This window comes from Cetorhinus maximus, chromosome 6 (genome assembly GCF_964194155.1).
Source record: "Cetorhinus maximus chromosome 6, sCetMax3.hap1.1, whole genome shotgun sequence".
Taxonomy (NCBI): domain Eukaryota; kingdom Metazoa; phylum Chordata; class Chondrichthyes; order Lamniformes; family Cetorhinidae; genus Cetorhinus; species Cetorhinus maximus.
The window spans coordinates 2,682,339-2,706,002 of NC_135884.1; positions in this window are offsets into that span (position 1 = coordinate 2,682,339).

Consider the following 23,664-nt stretch of genomic DNA (forward strand, 5'->3'; position numbering starts at 1 on the left):
ACGGTGCCATCATCTTTCAATGATCAATGGGGGCTCCAGGTTTGAGGCTCCCATCGATGAAGAGACTGCACTAGAATGATTGCACCATCTGAAACTCTCCCCTCTGTGCACTGCACTCTTACCTTTGTCTGACACCCCCACCTGTCCACGACCGGCTGAACAAGATGGGTGGTGGCTCTCCAGCTCCAAGGCCTCCATCTCGTACCTCGTCAGAATGAGGAGCTTTGGGGGGGCGTCCGCCTGTCTTAGTTCTTTTGTTGGTTTGTCTTCTCTTCTCCTGAAAGGACAGAGGAGCATTGATGAGTCCACTCTCTACCTGCAGCGCCATTGCAGCCTGGCCAACCCCAGCTGAGTGGCACCTGGCAGGGCATGTCCGAGTGGTGGCCATCGAGCCACAAGGCACTCAGTCCAAGCAGCCAGGGCTCACCCCCTTGGCCAGCTCTGGCATCAGTGACAGTTGGCACTCAGACTCCAATGCCCCTGAGCTCCACGGTGGGGACAGCCAGACCTTAACACTTGTGCACACTGACCCATGCCAACACGGTACTCACCCTTGCCGAGCGCAGCAATCGATGAACCTTTTGTGGCACTGCACCCATGTGGGCCGCATAACATCGTGGCCACTGGCCCCGGCTGCCACCTCCTCCCAGGCTTTTTTGATCAGCTGTGGTGGCCTCCTCCTGCCATCCCTGGGTATGAAAGTGTCCCGTCTGGCACTAACCCCCTCCGTGAGGACAGACTCCAAAGATTCTCCCCTGGTAGCCGTCAGGGAGCTGCCTCTGCTGGTTTCAAAACACCTGCCAGGTCGCCATTGGATCCAGCGCTCGACAGGCCGCAGCCCCCGCCCGGCCCTTCGCATTGAGAGCACAGGTTCCACGCTGGGCCGACCTTAACTGACCATCCAACGTGAAATCGTATGAGCAACATGACCATAGCTGGGAGCGGAGTCCACATCCACCTCCGCTCCCGCTGACTTGGCACACACGCCGAGCGTGAAATTCAGGCCCTGGTCTCCATACTATAAAAAACACATAGAAGCACTGGAAAAAGTACAGATTTTCACCGTGGTATCATCACTGAGAGATTTCAGCTCTCAGGAAAGATTGAAGAGGTTGGGGCTTGTCGCTATAGAAAAGGAGAGACTTCGAGATGACCTGATAGAATCTTTAAAATGATGTGTGTTTTGGGCAGGGCAGATACGGAGAGTAGTTCTTGTGGTGCAGTGGGTCCTTTCCCTCGAGCCTCTGGGCTGGAGTCCCACTTAATGGGCATGAAAGGTGTGTTTATGGCCTGTCAATCTGTAAACCCTTCCGATATTCCAATGGCCGGCAGTGAGACTGGGACAGTCTCCTGGTCAGTCAGGACTGTGCGGTAGCTGCAGGGCAACAGCCTCCCCATGTTAAAATACTCCCCGTGCAAGCTCCTGTCACAGGCTCCGGAACAAGTGTCCTCCTCGTCTCGAGGGAGAGAGAGAGAGAGATATGGAGAAAATGTTTCCACTTGTAGAAGAATCCAAAATTAGGGGCTATAACCAGATAGTTACGAATAAATCCAATAAGGAAATAAGGAGAGAGAGCGATGAGAATGTGGAACTCGCTACCAGAGCACGAGGTTGAGGCAAATAGGTTAGATACTTCCAAAAGGAAACTGGACAAGTACATGAAGGAAAACAGAATAGAAAGATTTGCTGAAACACAGGAACACAAGTAAAACCACATTCTCTGTGGCTGCTCCACCAAAACCTTTCAAAATTTGCAACACCCTCTGGTGATGTCAGCCCTCAGCCTCCTCCTTTCATGAGGGGAGGGGGATCTTCCACGTCCGCCCACCGCCAGGATCTCCCCGGTCCCGTCGCCAGTCAATGGACTCCTGGCTGGGGGGCAGCCTCGCCCGCGGTGGGTCCCACCCACAACAGGGCCGGAAAATCCCGGCCAGAGTCTGTTCATCCTTTCCCGATAGTTATAACCTCACAGTTCCGGCATCATCCACGTGAACCTTTACTGCACTTGCTCCTGTAACTTTATATCCTCTACGTAATATATTTTAAATTAAGGTGACCAGAACTGCGCACGCTACTCCAAGTGCAACCTTTGAGTGGCCGCACCCACTTGAGACCCTTCCTGATTCCCAATGGAATTTAGGACAGAACTTAAAGACAGGGTAAAACCTGCACATCCCCCCCTAACTCTCAGAGTCTCCTCTGGTTGAATGCTACACTCTGTAAGCAGCATGGGGGTTTTGGTCAGCCAATCTCTAAGGTCCCGATGATGGTAGCCATGTGAAACAGTACAGTTCACCCATCTCAATCCGCAGTTTGGCACTGGAGGTGGTTGTGTTGCTGCAGTTTGCATTTGGAAGTGTTCTACTCAATCGTATCACTTTTCAAGAGGCCCAGTTAGAGACAAAGGACTTTCGAACCCAACCCCCCTAAGCCTAGGATAAACACCAACTCGGGTACAAAAGGACAACTTCACAATGTACTTTTACCAAGAACTAGTAGGAGATTAAACAGGTTCTGTCTGATATTTTGCCTTTTTGAAATCATTAAGATCCCAAAGCTAACAATATATACCAGAAAACTCCGCTCCCTGCCTCCTGCAGCCGAATTAACTCCTTGTGGCCACTGCTTACCGGATTGAGAACATGTTTCAATTCTTCGTTCTCCCCAAAATATTGAGCTGACCTGTATTGACCCCACCATGCAGTTCAGCAACATCATTGGCAACATTCTCATCCTTGGTTTCAAACCCCTCCTCATCTGTTTCCTCCTATAACCCTCCGAGATCTCTGAGCCCCTCCAATCCTGGTGTCTTGAGCATCCCCGATTTTAATCGCTCCACCATTGGCGGCCGTGCCTTCAGCTGCCTGGGTCCCAGGCTCTGGAACTCCCTCCCTAAACCTCTCCACCTCTCTATTTCAGTTTTGTCCTTTCCGACAGTCCATGAAACCTGCCTCTTTGACTAAGTTTTTTGATTACCTGACCTAATATCTCCTCGTGTGTCTTGGTGCCGTAACTCTGTTATATAATCGCTCCTGCGAAGCACCTTAGGGCATTTTACTACAGTCGAGATGCTATATAATTGTAAGATGTTCTTGATGAGTGAAATGAGGACAGGGACCATGAGGTAAAAAAGCAAAAATAAACACCGCAAATGATGGGAATTGTAAAAGGAGAAGCTGTTGGGGAGGGTGAGCAGGTTAATTAGCTACTGTACCTTCTCCAGACTTCAATCTTCATCAGAAGTGATTGTGGGAGTTACAGTTTCTGATGAATGAGGCTCCACATGTAGGGGAATTCTGCATTCATTTCACTCGCCCTGCACCTCTCATACAATCTTCTCAAACTGGTTTACTTAATTTAACTTAATTTAATTTAACTTTATTTTTGAAGGGCAGTCACTATTTCTTTCTATGTCAGCAAACATGACAGTCAGTTTCTGGGCAGCAGCATCCCACACAGAACCAAATGAGACTGCTAAGATTTCGTGTCTACGTCCTCTTGGATTCAGTGTTATCAGTCACTCCCATAAGCAGGTTCTGTGTCCCCCATTGCAAGGAGCTTACCCACATTACCCAATATCTTGTCCATGCCACAGCAGAACCCTGCAATGAATTGCCTTGCTATGTGAATGTCATTATACAATTTTGGTAAGTGCTGTCAGATGCCCATCTCCCAGCAGGTGGATCAACTAATGCTTGATTGAGGTAGTGCCCAGTATAAATCAACTAGCTGATTTGTACAGTCAGTAATATCTAAGCATGACACACCATCCCTGTTAACAAGATGAATACAACTTTTTTGACTAACTTCCTCAAGTACTGTGCTTAAAGGGACACTGTTCTCTCCTTGGGGTCAGAACATAGGAACAGGAGGAGGCCATTCAGCCCCTCTAGCCAGTTCTGCCATTTAATTTGATCATGGCTGATCTATCTTAACTTCACCTTAACTCCAGTCTACCTTAACTCCATCTTAACTCCGATCTATCTTAACTCTATTTGTCCACCTTGCCTCCGTAACTCTTAACCCCCTTACCCCTGGATAAATCAGATAGGCAATGGCCAATCAGATTTCAGCATTGCTGAGGTCTGGTCAATCAGCATAAAGTAGGGGCAGGACCTCTGATTTTGAGATTTGGAGGCGGGTCAGGAATGGGCGCCAAAATCTCACTGAGCCAATGAGGTTGCTCCGATCGGAAAGTGCTTCTGGTATGGTTCCCAAGCGAGGAGGAGGCCTCTTGTCCTCAGAGCCATGTTGTTGAATTCAAGGAAGCACAATTATAAACTGAATAAAAACAAATGTTGAACTTTTTGTTGGGCCTTGGCTTCTTCCCAGCTCTCCTCCGCATATCCCCGGCAGCCCTGCTTCTCGTCCACTGGCCCCGTCTCTCCCATGCTGTTCCCTGGCTCTCCCCGTGTCTCCCTCACTGGCCCTACTTCTCCCCCAGTGGCCCCGGTTCTCCTGCACCTCCTCCCCAGCTCTCCCCGTTCCCGGCAGTGACGCATCTGCATTCAGGCACCACTAGGCTTCAGGCCTCAGGCCTCACTCATCTGAGCATCATCTGCACCCCCCCCGCCAAGTGAGGTTGAGTCAGTGAGTGTGAGTGAATGATGATTGAGTGAGTGAGGGTTGAGTGAGTGAGTGAAGATTGAGTGAGTGGCAAGGGGTGAGTCAGGGGAACCGTGAGCATGAGGGTGAGTGTGGGTCTTGAGTGAGGGTGAATGAGAGTGAGTGTGTAAGGGAGAGTGAGTGAGGGTGAGTGAGAATGAGTGTGTGAGGGAAAGTGAGGGTGAGTGAGAGTGAGGGTGAGTGAGAGTGAGTGTGTGAGTGCGAGTGAGTGTGTGAGGGAAAGTGAGTGAGAGTGAGAGTGTGTGTGAGGGAGAGTGAGTGAGGGTGAGGGTGAGTGTGAGTGAGTAAGGGAGAGTGAGTGAGTGAGGGAGAGTGAGTGAGTGAGGGTGAGGGTGAGAGGGTGTGAGTGAGGGAGAGTGAGTGAGTGAGGGTGAGTGAGAGTGAGTGAGTGAGAGTGAGTGTGTGAGGGAGAGTGAGTGAGAGTGAGTGAGTGAGGGAGAGTGAGTGAGTGAGGGTGAGTGAGAGTGAGTGTGTGAGGGAGAGTGAGTGAGTGAGGGTGAGTGAGAGTGAGTGTGTGAGGGAGAGTGAGTGAGGGAGAGTGAGTGAGTGAGGGAGAGTGAGTGTGTGAGGGACAGTGAGTGAGTGAGGGAGAGTGAGTGTGTGTGTGAGGGAGAGTGAGTGAGTGAGGGTGAGTGAGAGTGAGTGAGTGAGTGAGAGAGTGAGTGAGTGAGTGAGTGAGTGAGTGAGGGACAGTGAGTGAGTGCGTGAGGGACAGTGAGTGAGAGTGAGTGAGTGAGGGAGAGTGAGTGAGTGAGTGTGTGAGGGAGAGTGAGTGAGTGTGTGAGGGAGAGTAAGTGAGTGTGTGAGGGAGAGTGAGTGAGTGTGTGAGGGAGAGTGAGTGAGTATGTGAGGGAGAGTGAGTGAGTGTGTGAGGGAGAGTGAGTGAGTGAGTGAGTGAGTGAGTGTGTGAGGGTACCCAGGTGCAGCATTCATCACCGTGACGTTTCTCTGAGCGCTGGAATATTCCCCATTTGGCTCCACCACCTCCACCTCCTCCTCCTCATCTTCCTCTCCTCCTCCTCCTCCTCCTCCTCCTCCTCTTCCTCCTCCTCTCCACCTCCTCCTCTTCTTCTCCACCACCTCCACTACCTCCACCATCTTCAGAAACATCAGGATCTTGTGCCACATGTGCACCAGTTGTGGTGGATCTAGGTGGCTGGGGTCTCTGCCACATCCCTCCCCATGTCTTGTGTTTTTGTGTACGGTTCGAGATGTGGAAATTCTCCATTTTTGTCAAGTTGCTGCACTGTCATTTCTTTGTGTGCAAAAAACAATCAGAAATGGAACAATTAATGAACGTGCATAATATGGATTTTCAGTTTGGGTATTATTCCGAGCCCTGAACTGTTGCAGGTTGAACACCATTCCCATTCTCATAGACACGAGGCTGATAATCCTTCAGCTGCCCAAAACTCACATTGAAACCAGAGGGATAGGGGCACATCGGAGTCCCAGAGTGACCCTGCCAGGGCAAGGGACATGCTCGACTTCAGCCTGTCACCAGTTCTGCTCCTGGTAAATCACAACTGCACATAGCCCAGAGTCAGCTGACATAACTGGGGTCAAAGTGCTTTCTGGTTGACCCCAGGTACATACCAGTTATTCTGGTTCAGATGTGACCCATTACAGCTGTTTTTTTACCCCTCTGGGCAACACACATCTATCAATCTCAGTTTAGTAATTTTCATTTGACCCCAGCATCCATAGTACATTTGCAGGGGAAAGAGTTCCAGATTTATACTACCCTTTGTGTGAAGAAGTGCTTCCCCTCAACAACCCTCACTCGCCAATTTACAAGCCAATCAAAACCTACAGTGGTTTCCAGGTCAGGCAACACCAAATCTAAATGGTGATTAAGTGCAGCGCCTTCTAAAGCTCTAATGTGAAACATAGAGACATATAAACATAGAAACCAGGAGCAGGAGTAGGCCATTCGGCCCTTCGAGCCTGCTCTGCCATTCATTATGATCATGGCTGATCATCCAACTCAATAGCCTGCTCCCGCTTTCTCCCCATATCCTTTGATCCCTTTCACCCCAAGAGCTATATCTAACTCCTCCTTGAAAACAAACAGTGTTTTGGCCTCAACTACTTTCTGTGGTAGCGAATTCCACAGCCTCACCACTCTCTGGGTGAAGAAATTTCTCCTCATCTCAGTCCTAAATGATCTACCCCGTATCCTCAGTCTGTGACCCCTGGTTTTGGACTCCTGCACCATCGGGAACATCCTTCCTGCATCTACCCTGTCTAGTCCTGTTAGAATTTTATAGGTTTCTATGAGATCCCCCCTCATTCTTCTGAACTCCAGTGAATATAATCCTAATCGACTCAATCTCTCCTCATATGTCAGTCCCGCCATCCCAGGAATCAGTCGGGTAAACCTTTGCTGCACTCCCTCTATAGCAAGTACATCCTTCCTCAGAAAAGGAGACCAAACTGCACACAATATTCCAGGTGTGGTCTCACCAAGGCCCTGTATAATTGCAGCAAGACATCCCTGTTCTTGTATTCGAATCCTCTGGCTATGAAGGCCAACATACCATTTGCCTTCTTTACCGCCTGCTGCACCTGCATGCTTACCTTCAGCGACTGGTGTACGAGGACACCCAGGTCTCGTTGCACATTCCCCTCTCTCAATTTATATCCATTCAGATAATAATCTGCCTTCCTGTTTTTGCTACCAAAGTGGTAACCTCACATTTATCCACATTATACTGCATCTGCCATGCATTTGCCCACTCACTCAGCTTGTCCAAATCACACTGAAGCATCTCTGCCTCCTCCTCACAGCTCACCCTCCCACCCAGCTTTGTGTCATCTGCAAATTTGGAGATATTACATTTAATTCCCTCATCTAAATCATTAATATATATTGTGAATAACTGGGGTCCCAGCACCGATCCCTGCGGTACCCCACTAGTCACTGCCTGCCATTCGAAAAAAGACCCATTTATTCCTACTCTTTGTTTCCTGTCTGCCAACCAGTTTTCTATCCATCTCAATACACTACCCCCAATCCCATGCGCTTTAATTTTACACGCTAATCTCTTATTTGTCGAAAGCCTTCTGAAAGTCCAAATAAACCACATCCACTGGCTCCCCCTCATCAACTCTACTAGTTACATCCTCGAAAAATTCCAGTAGATTTGTCAAGCATGATTTCCCTTTCATAAATTCGTGCTGACTCTGTCCGATTCTGCCACTGTTTTCCAAGTGCTCAGCTATTAAATCTTTTATAATGGACTCTAGAATTATCCCCACTACTGACGACAGGCTGACTGGTCTATAATTCCCTGTTTTCTCTCTGCCTCCCTTTTTAAATAGTGGGCTTACATTAGCTACCCTCCAATCTGTAGGAACTGTTCCAGAGTCTATAGAATCTCGGAAGATGACCACCAATGCATCCACCATTTCTAGGGCCACTTCCTTAAGAACTCTGGGATGTAGATTATCAGGCATTGGGCTGTGATCAATGTTCATCCAGCATCCCAGGTTGTTAATGATAATATTGAAAAGTCATCGAACTGAAATATTAACTCTGCTCTGCTCTCCACAGATACTGCCTGGCCCGCTGAGTATTGTAGATTTCCAGCATCTGCACTATTTTGCTTCCATAATAGTTTTGGTGAGTATTTCTCTACTTGTCGAGATTCCCAGCCTCTTTATTGCTTCGGTCAAGTTGAAGAAAAGGCATTGGACGTTTGTAAATCAAACTTCAGAATCCTGAAGCTAATCCCAGGTCAAAACTGTATTAAAGCTCAGGCTAAAAATCCCTTCTCAACCAAAAAAAAAATCTTCAAACACAGAAGAGGTAAAGTTTTCTGGCTTTTTTTTGCACCCCTTTCCCCATGAGTTCAGGTAATTCAGCACACAACAGACGATCAAACCAACAGCCCACTGATCGGCGTAGTCCCAGACACAGGGTCTGAGTGTAGGGACACCACGAGGAGAGACTTCAGTCCATCAACTTCGTCCAGGGAGGAAGTGGACAAAATGCAGAAACTTCAGGGAAAGGAGGAGGGAAACTAAGAACAGCATCGGGGAGCTGTTATCTCTGTAATTAACCTCCTCTTCTTCAAATGGTGGCATTCTACATCCAGCTGAGAGGGCAGACGGCTGAAAGACTATACCCCCTACAGTGCAGCATTCCCTCAGAGCTGGCAATGTTCATTCTAACTGGATTATGGGGGTCAATTCACTGGAGTGCGACAGGCGCACATGATATATATGCTCTAAGGTGTGACTGAGCCATGGTTATTGGTGTAGTCTGGGTCTGAGTCATTACGGCATTTGTGACTGAACTCCACTCACCAGAGGTGAAGTCCATTCATTCAAGCCCAAAGGGATCCAGTTCCCCAGTTTTCATTCTATATATTCCATGACGTGTGATATTCCTGGAAAGCCAGTAAACTTGATCATGGGACCTGTGTTACTAAAGAAAGCAGAGCTCTGTTTACAAACCTTCAACCTCCTGTGGCCTTCAGCAGCTAATAAACACTGTCTATTTAACGCTGTGTTGAGCTGTGTTCAGCTGAATGTGAAATATCCCTACACTATCAGCTGGTTCAAGAACCTCATCCTGCTTTTGACATCAGCAACATTTTTTTAGTCTTTGGGGCTGTGGGTGTCGCTGGCTGGGCCAGCATTTATTGCCCATTCCTAGTTGCCGTTGAGAAGGTGGTGGTGAGCTGCCTTCTTGAACCGCTGCAGTCCATGTGGTGTAGGTACACCCACAGTGTTGTTAGGGAGGGAGTTCCAGGATTTTGACCCAGCAACAGTAAAGGAACGGTGATATATTTCCAAGTCAGGATAGCGAGTGACTTGCAAGGGAACTTCCAGGTATGGTGTTCCCATCGATCTGCTGCCCTTGTCCTTTCAGGTGGTAGTGGTCGTGGGTTTGGAAGGTGCTGTCTAAGGAGCCTTGGTGAATTCCTGCAGTGCATCTTGTAGATGGTACACACACTGCTGCTATTGTGCGTTGGTGGTAGAGGGAGTGAATGTTTGTGGATGGGGTGCCAATCAAGCGGGCTGCTTTGTCCTGGATGGTGTCGAGCTTCTTGAGTGTTGTGGGAGCTGCACTCATCCAGGCAAGTGGGGAGTATTCCATCACACTCCTGACTTGTGCCTTGTAGATGGTGGACAGGCTTTGGGGAGTCAGGAGGTGAGTTACTCGCCACAGAATACCCAGCTACTGACTTGCTCTTGTAGCCACGGTATTCATGTGGCTGGTCCAGTTCAGTTCCTGGTCAATGGTAACCCCATTTACAATGTTTCTGCTGAAGCAATAGCAGCAGAAACACCAAATTTTGGCCCCTGCCAACAACTTTCTTGATGTGATAATAATCAGATGTTCTTGGATTTTTCAGCTGTTGATTGAGGAATCAATATTGGCTCAGACAATCTTCTTTGAATAGAGCCAGGAGGCCTTCTGTCCATCTGAGTGAGCAGACAGTCCTTTGTTTGATGTCTCATCTGAAAGACAGCATCTCCAACAGTGCAGCACTCCCTGACGACTGACCCTCGATAGTGCAACGCTCCCTCAGTATTGTCCCTCGGACAGTGCAGCACTCCCTCAGTACTGACTCTCTGGCAGTGCAGCACTCCCTCAGTACTGTCCCTCTGACAGTGCAGCACTCCCTCAGTACTGACCCTCTGACAGTGCAGCACTCCCTCAGTACTGACCCTCTGACAGTGCAGCACTCCCTCAGTACTGTCCCTCTGACAGTGCAGCACTCCCTCAGTACTGACTCTCTGGCAGTGCAGCACTCCCTCAGTACTGACCCTCTGACAGTGCAGTACTCCCTCAATACTGACCCTCTAACAATGCAGTACTCACTCAGTACTGACCCTCTGACAGTGCAGCACTCCCTCAGTACTGACCCTCCGACAGTGCAGCACTCCCTCGGTACTGACCCTCTGACAGTGCAGTACTCCCTCAATACTGACCCTCTGACAGGGCAGCACTCCCTCAGTACTGACCCTCTGACAGTGCAGCACTCCCTCAGTACTGTCCCTCTGACAGTGCAGCACTCCCTCAGTACTGTCCCTCTGACAGTGCAGCACTCCCTCAGTACTGACCCTCTGACAGTGCAGCACTCCCTCAGTACTGACCCTCTGACAGTGCAGCACTCCCTCAGTACTGTCCCTCTGACAGTGCAGCACTCCCTCAGTACTGACTCTCTGGCAGTGCAGCACTCCCTCAGTACTGACCCTCTGACAGTGCAGTACTCCCTCAATACTGACCCTCTAACAATGCAGTACTCACTCAGTACTGACCCTCTGACAGTGCAGTACTCCCTCAGTACTGACCCTCCGACAGTGCAGCACTCCCTCGGTACTGACCCTCTGACAGTGCAGTACTCCCTCAATACTGACCCTCTGACAGGGCAGCACTCCCTCAGTACTGACCCTCTGACAGTGCAGCACTCCCTCAGTACTGTCCCTCTGACAGTGCAGCACTCCCTCAGTACTGACTCTCTGGCAGTGCAGCACTCCCTCAGTACTGACCCTCTGACAGTGCAGTACTCCCTCAATACTGACCCTCTAACAATGCAGTACTCACTCAGTACTGACCCTCTGACAGTGCAGTACTCCCTCAGTACTGACCCTCCGACAGTGCAGCACTCCCTCGGTACTGACCCTCTGACAGTGCAGTACTCCCTCAATACTGACCCTCTGACAGGGCAGCATGCCCTCAGTACTGCCCCTCCACCAGTGCTTCCTCGGTACTGACCCTCTGATAGTGCAGCACTCCCTCAGTACTGACCCTCCAACAGTGCAGTGCTCCCTCAGTATTGCCCCTCCGACAGTGCTGCCCTCCCTCATCACTGATCCTCTGACAGTGCGGCACTCCCTCAGTACTGACCCTCTGACAGTGCAGCACTCCCTCAGTACTGACCCTCTGCCAGTGTAGCACTCCCTCAGTTCTGACCCTCCAACAGTGCAGCACTCCCTCAGTACTGACCCTCTGACAGTGCAGCACTCCCTCAGTACTGACCCTCTGACAGTGCAGCACTCCCTCAGTACCGACCCTCCGACAGTGCAGCACTCTCTCAGTACTGACCCTCCGACAGTGCAGCACTCCCTCAGTACTGACCCTCTGACAGTGCAGCAGTCCCTCAGTACTGACCCTCTGACAGTGCAGCACTCCCTCAGTACTGAACGTCTGACAGTGCAGCACTCCCTCAGTACTGACCCTCCGACAGTGCAGCACTCCCTCAGTACTGACCCTCTGACAGTGCAGCACTCCCTCAGTACTGACCTTTTGACAGTGCAGCACTCCCTCAGTACTGACCCTCTGACAGTGCAGCACTCCCTCAGTACTGACCCTCTGACAGTGCAGCACTCCCTCAATACTGACCCTCCAACAGTGCAGCACTCCCTCAGTACTGACCCTCTGACAGTGCAGCACTCCCTCAGTACTGACCCTCCAACAGTGCAGCACTCCCTCAGTACTGACCCTCTGACAGTGCAGCACTCCCTCAGTACTGACCCTCTGACAGTGCAGCACTCCCTCAGTACTGACCCTCTGACAGTGCAGCACTCCCTCAGTACTGACCCTCTGACAGTGCAGCACTCCCTCAGTACTGACCCTCTGACAGTGCAGTACTCCCTCAATACTGACCCTCTGACAATGCAGTACTCACTCAATACTGACCCTCTGACAATGCAGTACTCACTTAGTACTGACCCTCCGATAATGCAGTACTCCCTCAATACTGACCCTCTAACAATGCAGTACTCACTCAGTACTGACCCTCTGACAGTGCAGTACTCCCTCAGTACTGACCCTCCGACAGTGCAGCACTCCCTCGGTACTGACCCTCTGACAGTGCAGTACTCCCTCAATACTGACCCTCTGACAGGGCAGCATGCCCTCAGTACTGCCCCTCCACCAGTGCTTCCTCGGTACTGACCCTCTGATAGTGCAGCACTCCCTCAGTACTGACCCTCTGATAGTGCAGCACTCCCTCAGTACTGACCCTCCAACAGTGCAGTGCTCCCTCAGTATTGCCCCTCCGACAATGCTGCCCTCCCTCAGTACTGATGCTCTGACAGTGCAGCACTCCCTCAGTACTGACCCTCTGACAGTGCAGCACTCCCTCAGTACTGACCCCCCCAACAATGCAGCACTCCCTCAGTACTGACCCTCTGACAGTGCAGCACTCCCTCAGTACTGACCCCCCCAACAATGCAGCACTCCCTCAGTACTGAACGTCTGACAGTGCAGCACTCCCTCAGTACTGACCCTCTGACAGTGCAGCACTCCCTCAGTACTGACCCTCTGACAGTGCAGCACTCCCTCAGTACTGACCCTCTGACAGTGCAGCACTCCCTCAGTACTGACCCTCTGACAGTGCAGCACTCCCTCAGTACTGACCCTCTGACAGTGCAGCACTCCCTCAGTACTGACCCTCTGACAGTGCAGCACTCCCTCAGGCCTGCAGTAAAGTATCGGGTTAATCAATTAAACTGAAGACAGGGATCAGGAGGAATGTTTTCTCTCTGAGGATTGTTACTCTGAGGAATTCACTACATCAGAAAGCACTGGGGGCTGGGCCTTTGCATTTATTCCAGGCTGAGTTAGGCAGGTTTTCGATAGACAACGGGCTATGGCTAATGGGGGACAGACAGGAAGGTGGAGTTGTGGCCATAATTAGATCGGCCAGGGTCTTATTGAATGGCAGAGCAGCCTCGAAGATCTGAATGACCTACTCCTGCTCCTAAGTCTATATTTCTCTGTTGCTATGAAAGGTTCCTTTCATAAACTCACGGTTTCACTGACCTGCACTCAGACGGCCCAGATCAGTTCATACCGAGACTTTTGCAAGCTCAAACACCCTGGGGTGGAGTTCCTGTTTTAGGCACAATCAGAAATGTGTTTGAAATTAGGCTCGTCAGGTGGGGCTTGAAATTTCCATCAAGATTCATTTGTAGATTTGCAAATGTAAAATCCTCCATGATCTGGTACAAGCCGCTAATGTGACAGAGTGGAATCCTTTCTTTCACTCAAGAGAATTCCTTTTTTTTCATTCTTTCATGGGATGTGGGCGTCGCTGGCAAGACTAACATTTGTTGCCCATCCCTAATTGCCTTAGAACTGAGTGGCTTGCTAGGCCACTTCAGAGGGGCAGTTAAGAGTCAACCACATTGCTGTGGGTCTAGAGTCACATGTAGGCCAGACCAGGTAAGGACAGCAGATTTCCTTCCCTAAAGAACATTAGTGAACCAGATGGGATTTTACGACGATCGAATGCAGGTCTCACGGTCGCCACCCTTAATTCCAGATTTTTCTTATTAATTGAATTCAGATTCCACCAGCTGCCATGGTGAGATTTGAACCCATGTCCCCAGAGCATTAGCCTGGATTGCTCGAATCTGGATTGCTCGTTCAGTGACATTACCACCAGACCACCATCTCACCCCACGCCTCTGCCCATCCCTGGTTGCCCTTGAGAAGGTGGTGGTGAGCTGCCTTCTTGAACTGCTGCAGTCCAGGTGGTGTAGGTACACCCACAGTGCTGTTAGGGAGGGTGCTCCTTGATGTATTTAAGAGTGGTAACCTGGGTCAGTTTAATTTATTCAGCCGAGTGTGTAGTAATCAGCAAAAATAAGCATTTTCAATTGGGTGTTTATTCCTTAGCCTGTCAGTAATGTGATCTAAAACCTGTAAAGATGATTTTAAACATATACTGAACCATGGTTTCATTGGTGTACACCGATCAGTTTGTTAATCACTCAGAAGTTTTCAGATATTAATCGAATTTTAAACTGTGCGGACTGGTGACTTTGTTCCCCAGGGAATGAGCACAATTTGAACACCCTTCCCAAGCCAGCACAAGTGGCAGAATCTCTAAATTTCGACTTGGGGAAAGTAGTTGGGTTTTGTCCGGGGGGCCTGATTCGGGCCAATCGAATCTTGAACCAGCCTAAATTTGCAAAAATGGCGAGTGGAAATGGTTTGGGGCATAATGTACTGACATTTAAAATCCCTGATCGTTTGTGCTGGATGGGCTGATTGCCCTGTTATAAATGGTGGAAAACTCTCTGCTGTGTTTTGATGCAGTGCCACTAAGCTGGAGAACACATGTGACCTTGAAAAGCCATGTGTACAGAAGATTGATGTGAGGTTGTGGCTGGGCAGCAGGTATTGTAAAAGCCAGTTAACATGAATCATGTTCTCTGCAGAGAGCTGTTTCTGCAGTAAGAGAACAGGCTTATAATGGACTCTCGTTTCCCACCACACAGAGGAACACTGCAAATCCTCACGCTAAATGAGTATTGAGCAACACAATCAGACAAATCCCTGGAAAACGTTATGTAAACAGTCTTCCGGGGAAAATAGGAACCGCTGCTCCGGGGAGTTGTGTAGTTTGGTTTTGTTAAAGTCTAGAAGTTAGTGTTTTCTTTATTCATTCACAGGATGTGGGTTTTGCTGGCTGGGCCAGCACTTATTGCCGCTCCCTCATTGCCCCTTGAGAAGGTGGTGGTGAGCTGAAAGCAAGGACTTGCATTTCTATAGCACCTTTCACCATCTTAGGAGGCCCCAAAGTGCTTTGCAGCCAATGAAGTACATCTGAAGTGTAGTCACTGCTGGAAAGTAGGAACTGCAGTCGGCCGTTTGTGCCCAGCGTCTCTGAGAACATTCATGATGATGGAATGTTCCGGCTTCTGGATCTTCTCAGATCCCCCCTCACCCACATCCTGCTGTCTGGCACAAGGTGTGACCCCGGGGCGCTCTGGCCCCCTCACTCCCCACCCCCCCCACCTCAACCTACCCTTCCTCATTTACTGCTTTCAGATACCCGAGCAATGCCACCTCCCCAGCCTCACGAGATGCTCTTCAAACAAATGTTGGTGACCGGGTGGATGTTAGGTAAGTGCATGGGGCAGGATTTTCAGGTCGGCGGGTGGACATGATTGGCGGGCCCAGGATCGTCTGGGAAACAGGCCGCCGCCCACAGTCGGCCGATGACCGCGATTTTGCGCTGGCCAATTAAGGCCCGGCCAGAGTGAAACGCGGCTCCCCAATGGTCAAGAAAGGGCGAGCGGGTGTGGGATCCTATTGGCCGCCGGGTCCAATGGCGACCCAGCGGGCAGCTTAAAAACGGCCCAGGGAGACTCTGGGAGGCTGGCACGGAAGAACAAATCTGCATTTTCAACAGTAAAGTTACAGAATCAAGTGCGGCTGGTGACGCCAGGGCAGGTTGGGTGGGCACTCACCCCCCGCCCCGCTTTTCAGATGAGTGCCTCGCGGTCTTCCTGGAGGTGGTGGCTGCCAGGAGGGACACCCTTGTCCCCAAAGGTGGGAGGAGGAGGCCATCACACCTCACAAAGAGGGCATGGGAGGAGGTGGCACCGCTGGTTATCAGCCATGACGTGGTGTGGCGCACGTGGATGCAGTGCCAGAGGAGGTTCAATGACCTGCTGGCTCAGGGAGGGTGAGTACCGTGTTTGCATGGATCCATGTGGTGGTGTTAAGGTGTGACCATCTCCCCATGGGGCTCAGGAGGGTTGGAGTCTGAGTGCCAACTGCCAATGACGCCAGAGCTGGCCAAAGGGGTGAGCCCTGGCTGCTTGGACTGAGTGTCTTGCAGCTTGAGGGCCACGACTCGGATGTGCCCAGCGAGGTGCCCCTCAGCTGGGGTTGGCCAGGCTGCAATGGTGCTGCAGGTAGAGAGTGGACTAATCAATGCTCCTCTGTCCTTTCTGGGGAAGACGAGCCATCACCAATTGGAGAGGCCATGAACAGGCAGAGACCCACCCAACCTGCTCCTGCTGACCAGGTTCGAGCAGGAGGCCCTAGAGCTGGAGAGATGGCACACTCCCCGGGTAACTGGGTGTGGAGAGGCGGGGATGCCAGACAAAGGTAAGAGTTCAGTGCACAGAGGGGAGAGTTTCAGATTGTGCAAACATTCTAGTGCAGTCTCTTCATCGATGGGAGCCTCGAACCTGGAGTCCCCATTGATCATTGAAAGATGATGGCACCATGATGCAGATCTCCATTGTCTCACCAGGATGCCTGGCATGCGCAGTGACAGTGTGATGAGTTTAATGAATGACATGTCCTCTTTCTCCCTTAGATTCACCAGCACACACTCAATCGCAGGATCCCACCCCTGACACCGGAGGACCGCCAGGCTTCATTTTCACCTGCGTCACACCCGCTCTCTGAACCAGGCACCAGCGCAGATACCAGCACCTCGGCGGGCATTAGATTGGCAACTAGAATGTCAGTGCACAGTAGTGAGGGCACTTCACACTCGTTTGAGGTGCAGGTGGAGGCAGAGAGCGCCCAGGGCGCCGGCAGTCGGAGGGCTGCTGGGGACCAGGACGATGCTGGGTCAAAGGCAGATAATGAGCCTCTGGAGTCACCCATTAGGTGGCAGATGCTGGATGTCTAGCGGGATGTGTGGGAGGATCTGGTGGAGATCCATGAGGGTCTGTGTGCCATGGTCTCTGTGATGGAGGAGTCCATGCGGAGCGTGAGCACTGCGTTGACCCTCATGGCCGAGTGCACTGTCTCCCCCATTGAGAGAGTGGTGACTCTCGTGGAGAGGCAGCTCCAGGGACAGAATCAGGGGTTTCTGGGGTTGCACTCGGACCTGCAATCCTCACACAGGCACTGACCTCAGGTGGTCACTGTCAGTGTGGGAGGTGGATGAGGCACCCAGTACCCCAGCTCGGTGCCCGTCCATCAATGGTGAGCAGGGAGGTCCAGAGCAACCTCACGTCATCTCTGTGGGCTCCTCTCAGGGCGCTCCAGATGATGGCAGCAGCTCCTCCGCTCCTCTGCCAGTGACCGTGTTATCTGATGAGGCTGCGATGACTGGGGAGATGCCAGCCATGGCACTGGCCGCTCCATCCCAGGCGGGGCCAGCACAGGCTCCACTGGCCAGAGGACGCCCGCCAAGGTCATCAAGGCCAACAGGACAGCAGAGTCAGCAGCCTGTCTCCAATGCCGGTGCCAGCGAGGGGACAGCACCAAGACTCAGCACCCGCAAACGTAAGTTAAAGGCACCATGAGCACAAGAGGGACTGTTTAAGGTGATTTTCGGTTCATTGATATTTGGTTTATATGTCGCTGGTGTGGACATCAACACCAGTAATGGTCATGTCATTGTTCATTCAATGTGTCAATAACATTAAATTTGCTTTGGTTCTGATGGCCTGAGTATGCTTCACCTTTTAATTTTGGTGCAGTTTACCCCAGTGTGTAATGGGTGGCTCTAAACTTTACTGCACAGGCACTGAGTGGGCTTTGGGTTCACATGACGGGGGCTTTTCAGACATCGGGATGGAGGCAGCAGCCCTGGCCTGAGGCGGGAGCGGGTCTTTGGCAGCCCAGCTGAAGGAACATTGAATCAATGTGTCCCTGGTGCCCCTGCAGGTTACCGAGGTCTGACTCCACGCCCTCAGCGTTCTCCTCACCGTGCTCCCCTTCTGACTCACTACTGGATCCATCCTCTGGGGCCTGTGCAGCTGCCTCAAGATCCTCTTCCTCCAGTGGGTCCCTCCTTGCCAGTGCCAGATTGTGGAGAGCGCAGCATGTAACCACTATCAGTGACCCCGCTCTGGGGGTATTGGAGTGCTCCTCCTGAACGGTCCAGGCATCGGAAGCACATCTTGAGAAGACCGATGTCTCTCTCCACCACAGCCCTTGTGGTGCCGTGGCTCCTATTGTACCGCTGCTCTGCCTCTGTTCTTGGATGGCGGAGAGGCGTCATGAGCCACCTTCTGAGGGGATAGCCCTTGTCACCCAGCAGCCATCCATCCAGCCGGGCTGGAGCACTGAAGAGCCCCGGCACCTGGGAGTGTCTGAGGATGTACACGTCATGGGAGCTGCCTGGGTACCTTGCACAGACTTGTAGAATCTGCATCCTGTGATCACACACTATCTGCATGTTCATGGAGTGGAAGCCCTTCCTGTTGATGAAGGCACCGGGCTCACCCACTAGCACCTTGATGGCCACATGTGTACAGTCTATAGCACCCTGGACGTGGGGGAACTCAGCAGTCACTGCAAAGCCTCTGGCTCACTCAGCCTGGCTTTACAGAAATGAATGAAAGTCAATGAAAGACAGAGCAGAACTCCTGTCACCAGCTTGACACAATTATGGACAGCAAGATGCACTGCAGGAATTCACCAAGGCTCCTTCGACAGCACCTTCCAAACCCACGACCTCTACCATCTAGAAGGACAAGGGCAGCAGATAGATGGGAACACCACCACCTGGAAGTTCCCCTCCAAGTTACTCACCATCCTGACTTGGAAATATATCGCCGTTCCTTCACTGTGACTGGGTCAAAATCCTGGAACTCCCTCCCTAACAGCACTGTGGGTGTACCTACACCACATGGACTGCAGCGGTTCAAGAAGGCAGCTCACCTCCACCTTCTCAAGGGCAACTAGGGATGGGCAATAAATGCTGACCCAGCCGCAGCCCGTGAATGAGTAAAGAAAAAGCTGATTGGGAGACTCCACACAGATTCCCCCACTGACCCCTGGAAAGAGCCAGAGGCATAGAAGTTGAGGGCCACTGTGACCTTCAGAGCCACTGGCATGGAGTGTCCACCCACACAGTTGGAGCTGATCTCAGGGCCAATCATGTGACAGATGGAGGTCAGAGTCTCCCTGGAGAGGCGGAGCCTCCTTCGGCATTGCACCTCGGATGTATTGATCTAACTGCATCGTCACCTGTAAACCCTGGCAGCAGGATAGTGGCACCTTCTGCGGCCCCTTCCACCTTGGGCTACCTGCTGGCCCTGTGCCCCTTGTGCCTGCGCCTCTCCTCCCACAGGTCCCTCCCCTGGAAGCTGCATTGGGACACCCGGCCTCCTCTCCCTTCTGCCCCTCTCTTCCTCCTCAGAGAAGGTGTCACCAGCAGAGACCACAATCCCCATTCCCAGGGTAAGGGAAGGCTGTCTGATACCTGGAAGGATCCACACGGTCTGAATCCTCCAGGGGCCTGGAAGACACCAAAAAGTCCTGAAATGAAGCCTGGAAACGCTAACAATGAAGCTCCAAACAGTGATGAAGCTGCCAAATACCAATAAGCAACCAGCAGCAAACTATCTTCAAAACCCCTCACTATTCACACTGGCAATGCTGCTGCCCGCCTGTGGATGAGGTTTTGCAAATTGTCGGCTGCCCGCCTGCCCATTTTGCTCATGCGATGGGCGTGAAATTGCACGGGCAATGTCAAATCTTGGTCAATTGCCTTTTTAATGGCCTTAACTGGCCTCGTAACTGATGGCGGGCACGGCTCCGAGTCCCGCACGCGCTGTGACTGAAATATCACACCAGCACTGGGTGACACCGGGACGCTTGCCCAACATCGTCTCACGCAATTTCACGTCCGATTGGCCTGTCCGATCAGCGTCAAATTCTGGCCCGTGGAGTTTTCCTGATTTGCTATCTCAACATTCCTCCCCAGCCCCGGCTAACTGACCATTCGGCCCACTGCTGTTTGTTGAACCTTTGCCTGTAAAAATTGACTGGCTACATTAGCTCTCAGTGTTGTCTTAGGGTTAGGGTTAGGATGAGTGTGATACAACACAGAGAAGATGTTTCTGAGAGGTGTTATGAGGTAATATCTCAAGGTCATTCTTTCAATTGAGTATAAAGAACAAAATCACAGGAACGCAGCAAGACATGTGAAGGTTAAACTAATGTAGAGGGTTTTAATTCTATCCATTCAGCAATAAGCCCAGCAGGCGTTCAGTTAAAATCACCCAGGGTTTACTTACCCACGCTGGATTCATCAGGTTGTGATATTAACCCTCTATAAACAAACAGGTCGCCTGGTCAAAACTGATGGGGTGGCTTCTTTGTCAACACATGCTAGATCCTGTGCACAGAACTTTAGAGCACAGGAGAAGGCCATTCAGCCCATCATGTCTCTGCTGGCTCTTTGAAAGAGCTATCCAATCAGTCCAATTCCTCCTGCCCTGTTCTGACAGCCCTGAAATTATTTCTCCATCCAGTATTTCTCCCATTCCCTTTTGAGAGCTATTACTGAATCCGCTTCTATCGCTCTTTCAGGCAGAGCATTCCAGATCACAACAACACTCAACCCAAAAAACCCACTTGAATAATAATCAGCACTTGAGTCATCCTTGCTCAGTGGAGAACATTCTTACCTGGGAGTCACTAGGTTCAAGTGCCACTCCAGCCAATTTGTGCACAGCAAATAACTATGCAATAATGACCAGATAATCTGTTTTCATGATGTTGAAAAATAAATGTTTCTGAATCAAAATGTTGTTTTGATGTTACTCCAGGGGCTTGAGCACAAAAATCTAGGCTAATGCTGCCAGTGCCAGTACTGAGGGAGTGCTGCACTGTCAGAGGGTCAGTACTGAAGGAGTGCTGCACTGTCAGAGGGTCAGTACTGAGGGAGTGCTGCACTGTCAGAGGGTCAGTACTGAGAGAGCGCTGCACAGTCAGAGGGTCGGTACTGAGGGAGTGCAGCACTGTCGAAGGGCTAGTACTAAGGCAGTGCAGCACCATTGGATGATCAATACTGTGGGAGTGCTGAACTGTCAGAGGATCAGTACTGAAGGAGTGCTGCACCATTGGAGTGCCAGTACTGAAAGAGTGCAGCACTGTCAGCGGGTCAATGCTGAGAAGGTGCTGCACTGTCAGAGGGTCAGTACTGAGGCAGTGCAGCACTGTTGGAGGGTCAGTACTGAGGGAGCGTCACACTGTTGGAGCATCAGTTCTGAGGGTCAGTACTGAGGGAGCGCAGCACTGTCAGAGGTTCAGTACTGAGGCAAGCAGCACTGTTGGAGGGTCAGTACTGAGGGAGTGTCGCACTGTTGGAAGGTCAGTACTAAGGGAGTGTCACACTGTTGGAGGGCCAGTACTGACAGAGCGTCACACTGTCAGACGTCATATCTACCACAAAGGAAGATGGTTGTGGTTGTTGGAGGTCAATCATCACAGTTCCAGGACATCACTGCAGGAGTTCCTCAGGGTAGTGTCCTTGGCCCAACCATCTTCAGCTGCTTCATCAATGACCTTCCTTCCATCACTAGGTCAGAACTGGGGATGTTCGCTGATGATTGCACAATGTTCAGCACCATTCACAACTCCTCAGATACTGAAACAGTCCATGTCCAAATCCAGCAAGGCCTGGTCAACATTCTGGTTTGGGCTGACAAGTGGCAAGTAACATTCACACCACACAAGTGCCAGGCAATGACCATCTCCAACAAAAGAGAATCCAACTCTCTTCCCTTGACATTCAGGGGCTGGGAATTCTGCGGAGAGTAACTCACTTCCTGACTCCCCAAAGCCTGTCCACCACCTACAAGGCACAAGTCAGGAGTGTGATGGAATACTCTCCACTTGCCTGGATGAGTGCAGCTCCCACAACACTCAAGAAGTTTGACACCATCCAGGACAAAGCAGCCACTTGATTTGCACCCCGTCCACCATTGCCTCTGCCACCGACGCACAGTGACAGCAGTGTGTACCATCTACAAGATGCATTGCAGCAACTCACCAAGGCTCCTTAGACGGCACCTTCCAAACCCATGACCATCCAGAAAGACAAGAGCAGTAGATGCAGGGGAACACCGCCATTGCTGTTTGTGGGATCTTGCTGTGTGCAAATTGGTTGCTGTGTTTCCTACAGTACAACAGTGATTATATCTCCAGAGTACTTCATCAGCTGTAAGCACTTTGAGATAGCCTGAGGTTGTGAAAGGTGCTATAGAAATGCAAGATCTTCCTTTCCTGACCCTGCAGTGACGAGAGTATAAAATTGGGTGTGTATCATTTGATCAAAAACATCTCTCATTCTTCTCAACTCGAGAGAATATAATCAACAGTTTTCAGTCTGTGGATGAAGCTGGGGCCTGACCTAGGAAGGTGATTCCGGCCTTTGGCCCAACTGCAATGGGCTCCAGGTCTCAGGATTCAGCACCGGGGTAAAGAAAGGAGCTGGTCTTCCTGCTCCGCATTGTTATCCTGCTGGATCGCACACGGAAGCTTGGATGTTGGGTGGGAATAGGGTCGGGTTCGGTTACCTTGCCTACAATTGCCCAAATGGCCACTGTCACTTACAGTCACACGTGGGAGGTGGTCATGGAGCCTGTTAGGGCTATAGCACCAGGAACGGCATCCTAGCTAGTCTCCCAAAGCCCCATGTGATATCCACACAGGGCTATTCGTCCATGAACCACACCCAGCAAGAGTGAACACCCTGAGAGACAATGGTTCAAAAAAATTGCAAGGCCAGAGGTTTAGATTCTGCCTTCCGTCTTCCCCCAGCGTCTTTACACCTTTAAATATTGTTCTAGTGAGGTTAGAGATTATTTGAGAGGAGATTGCATTTCTCCATTTCATGTGGTTTAGCTGCTAATGGCTGACAAGGGAGAAAAGTTTCTGATTAGTAACTGGGTGGGCAAAGTGAGCACAGACTCATGATACCTCAGAGGGGATACCGGCTGCCTAAGAGCAGCCATTAGATTCCCGCATCAACACCTTCTTCTGTGGAGAGCAATGGTTTTTCCACAGCCTGCAATGCTCAGCCAGTTCAAAGGGGTCCCCAATAGGAGGCAAGGCGATTGTTAAGCGTTCGGAGGAGGAATATCTTTGACTGTTTTGAAGCCAGTGTTGATACACAAGTGGTTTATTTCCCCCATAGCTTGGGTTTAATGTTGGAACTTCCCGACTTCCTGTTCTTAGGGCCAGATTGTGGCTACTGAGGCAGGGAGTTTGAGTTGGAAAATTTCCCCACTTGCCGGACCTGCCTCAGTAAAAAGTGCCCCAAACCAAGAGATTTTCACTTACGGGGTAAGGTGCAGGTGCGGAATGAGGACAGGCCCATCGACCCTGGAAGCAGATACTAGGAGAACACGGGGGAGGGCTGGTTAGAAGGCCCACCTCAGTTCTCTGGGACTTTGTCCCAGTTGTTTTCGAAAATTTTAGGCTCTCTAGGGCTCACTCCTCACACCCCCCAGTCCACCCCAATGGCTCTTCATACCCTGATGCCAACTAAATGCCAACTCCTGCCCTCGACCCACAC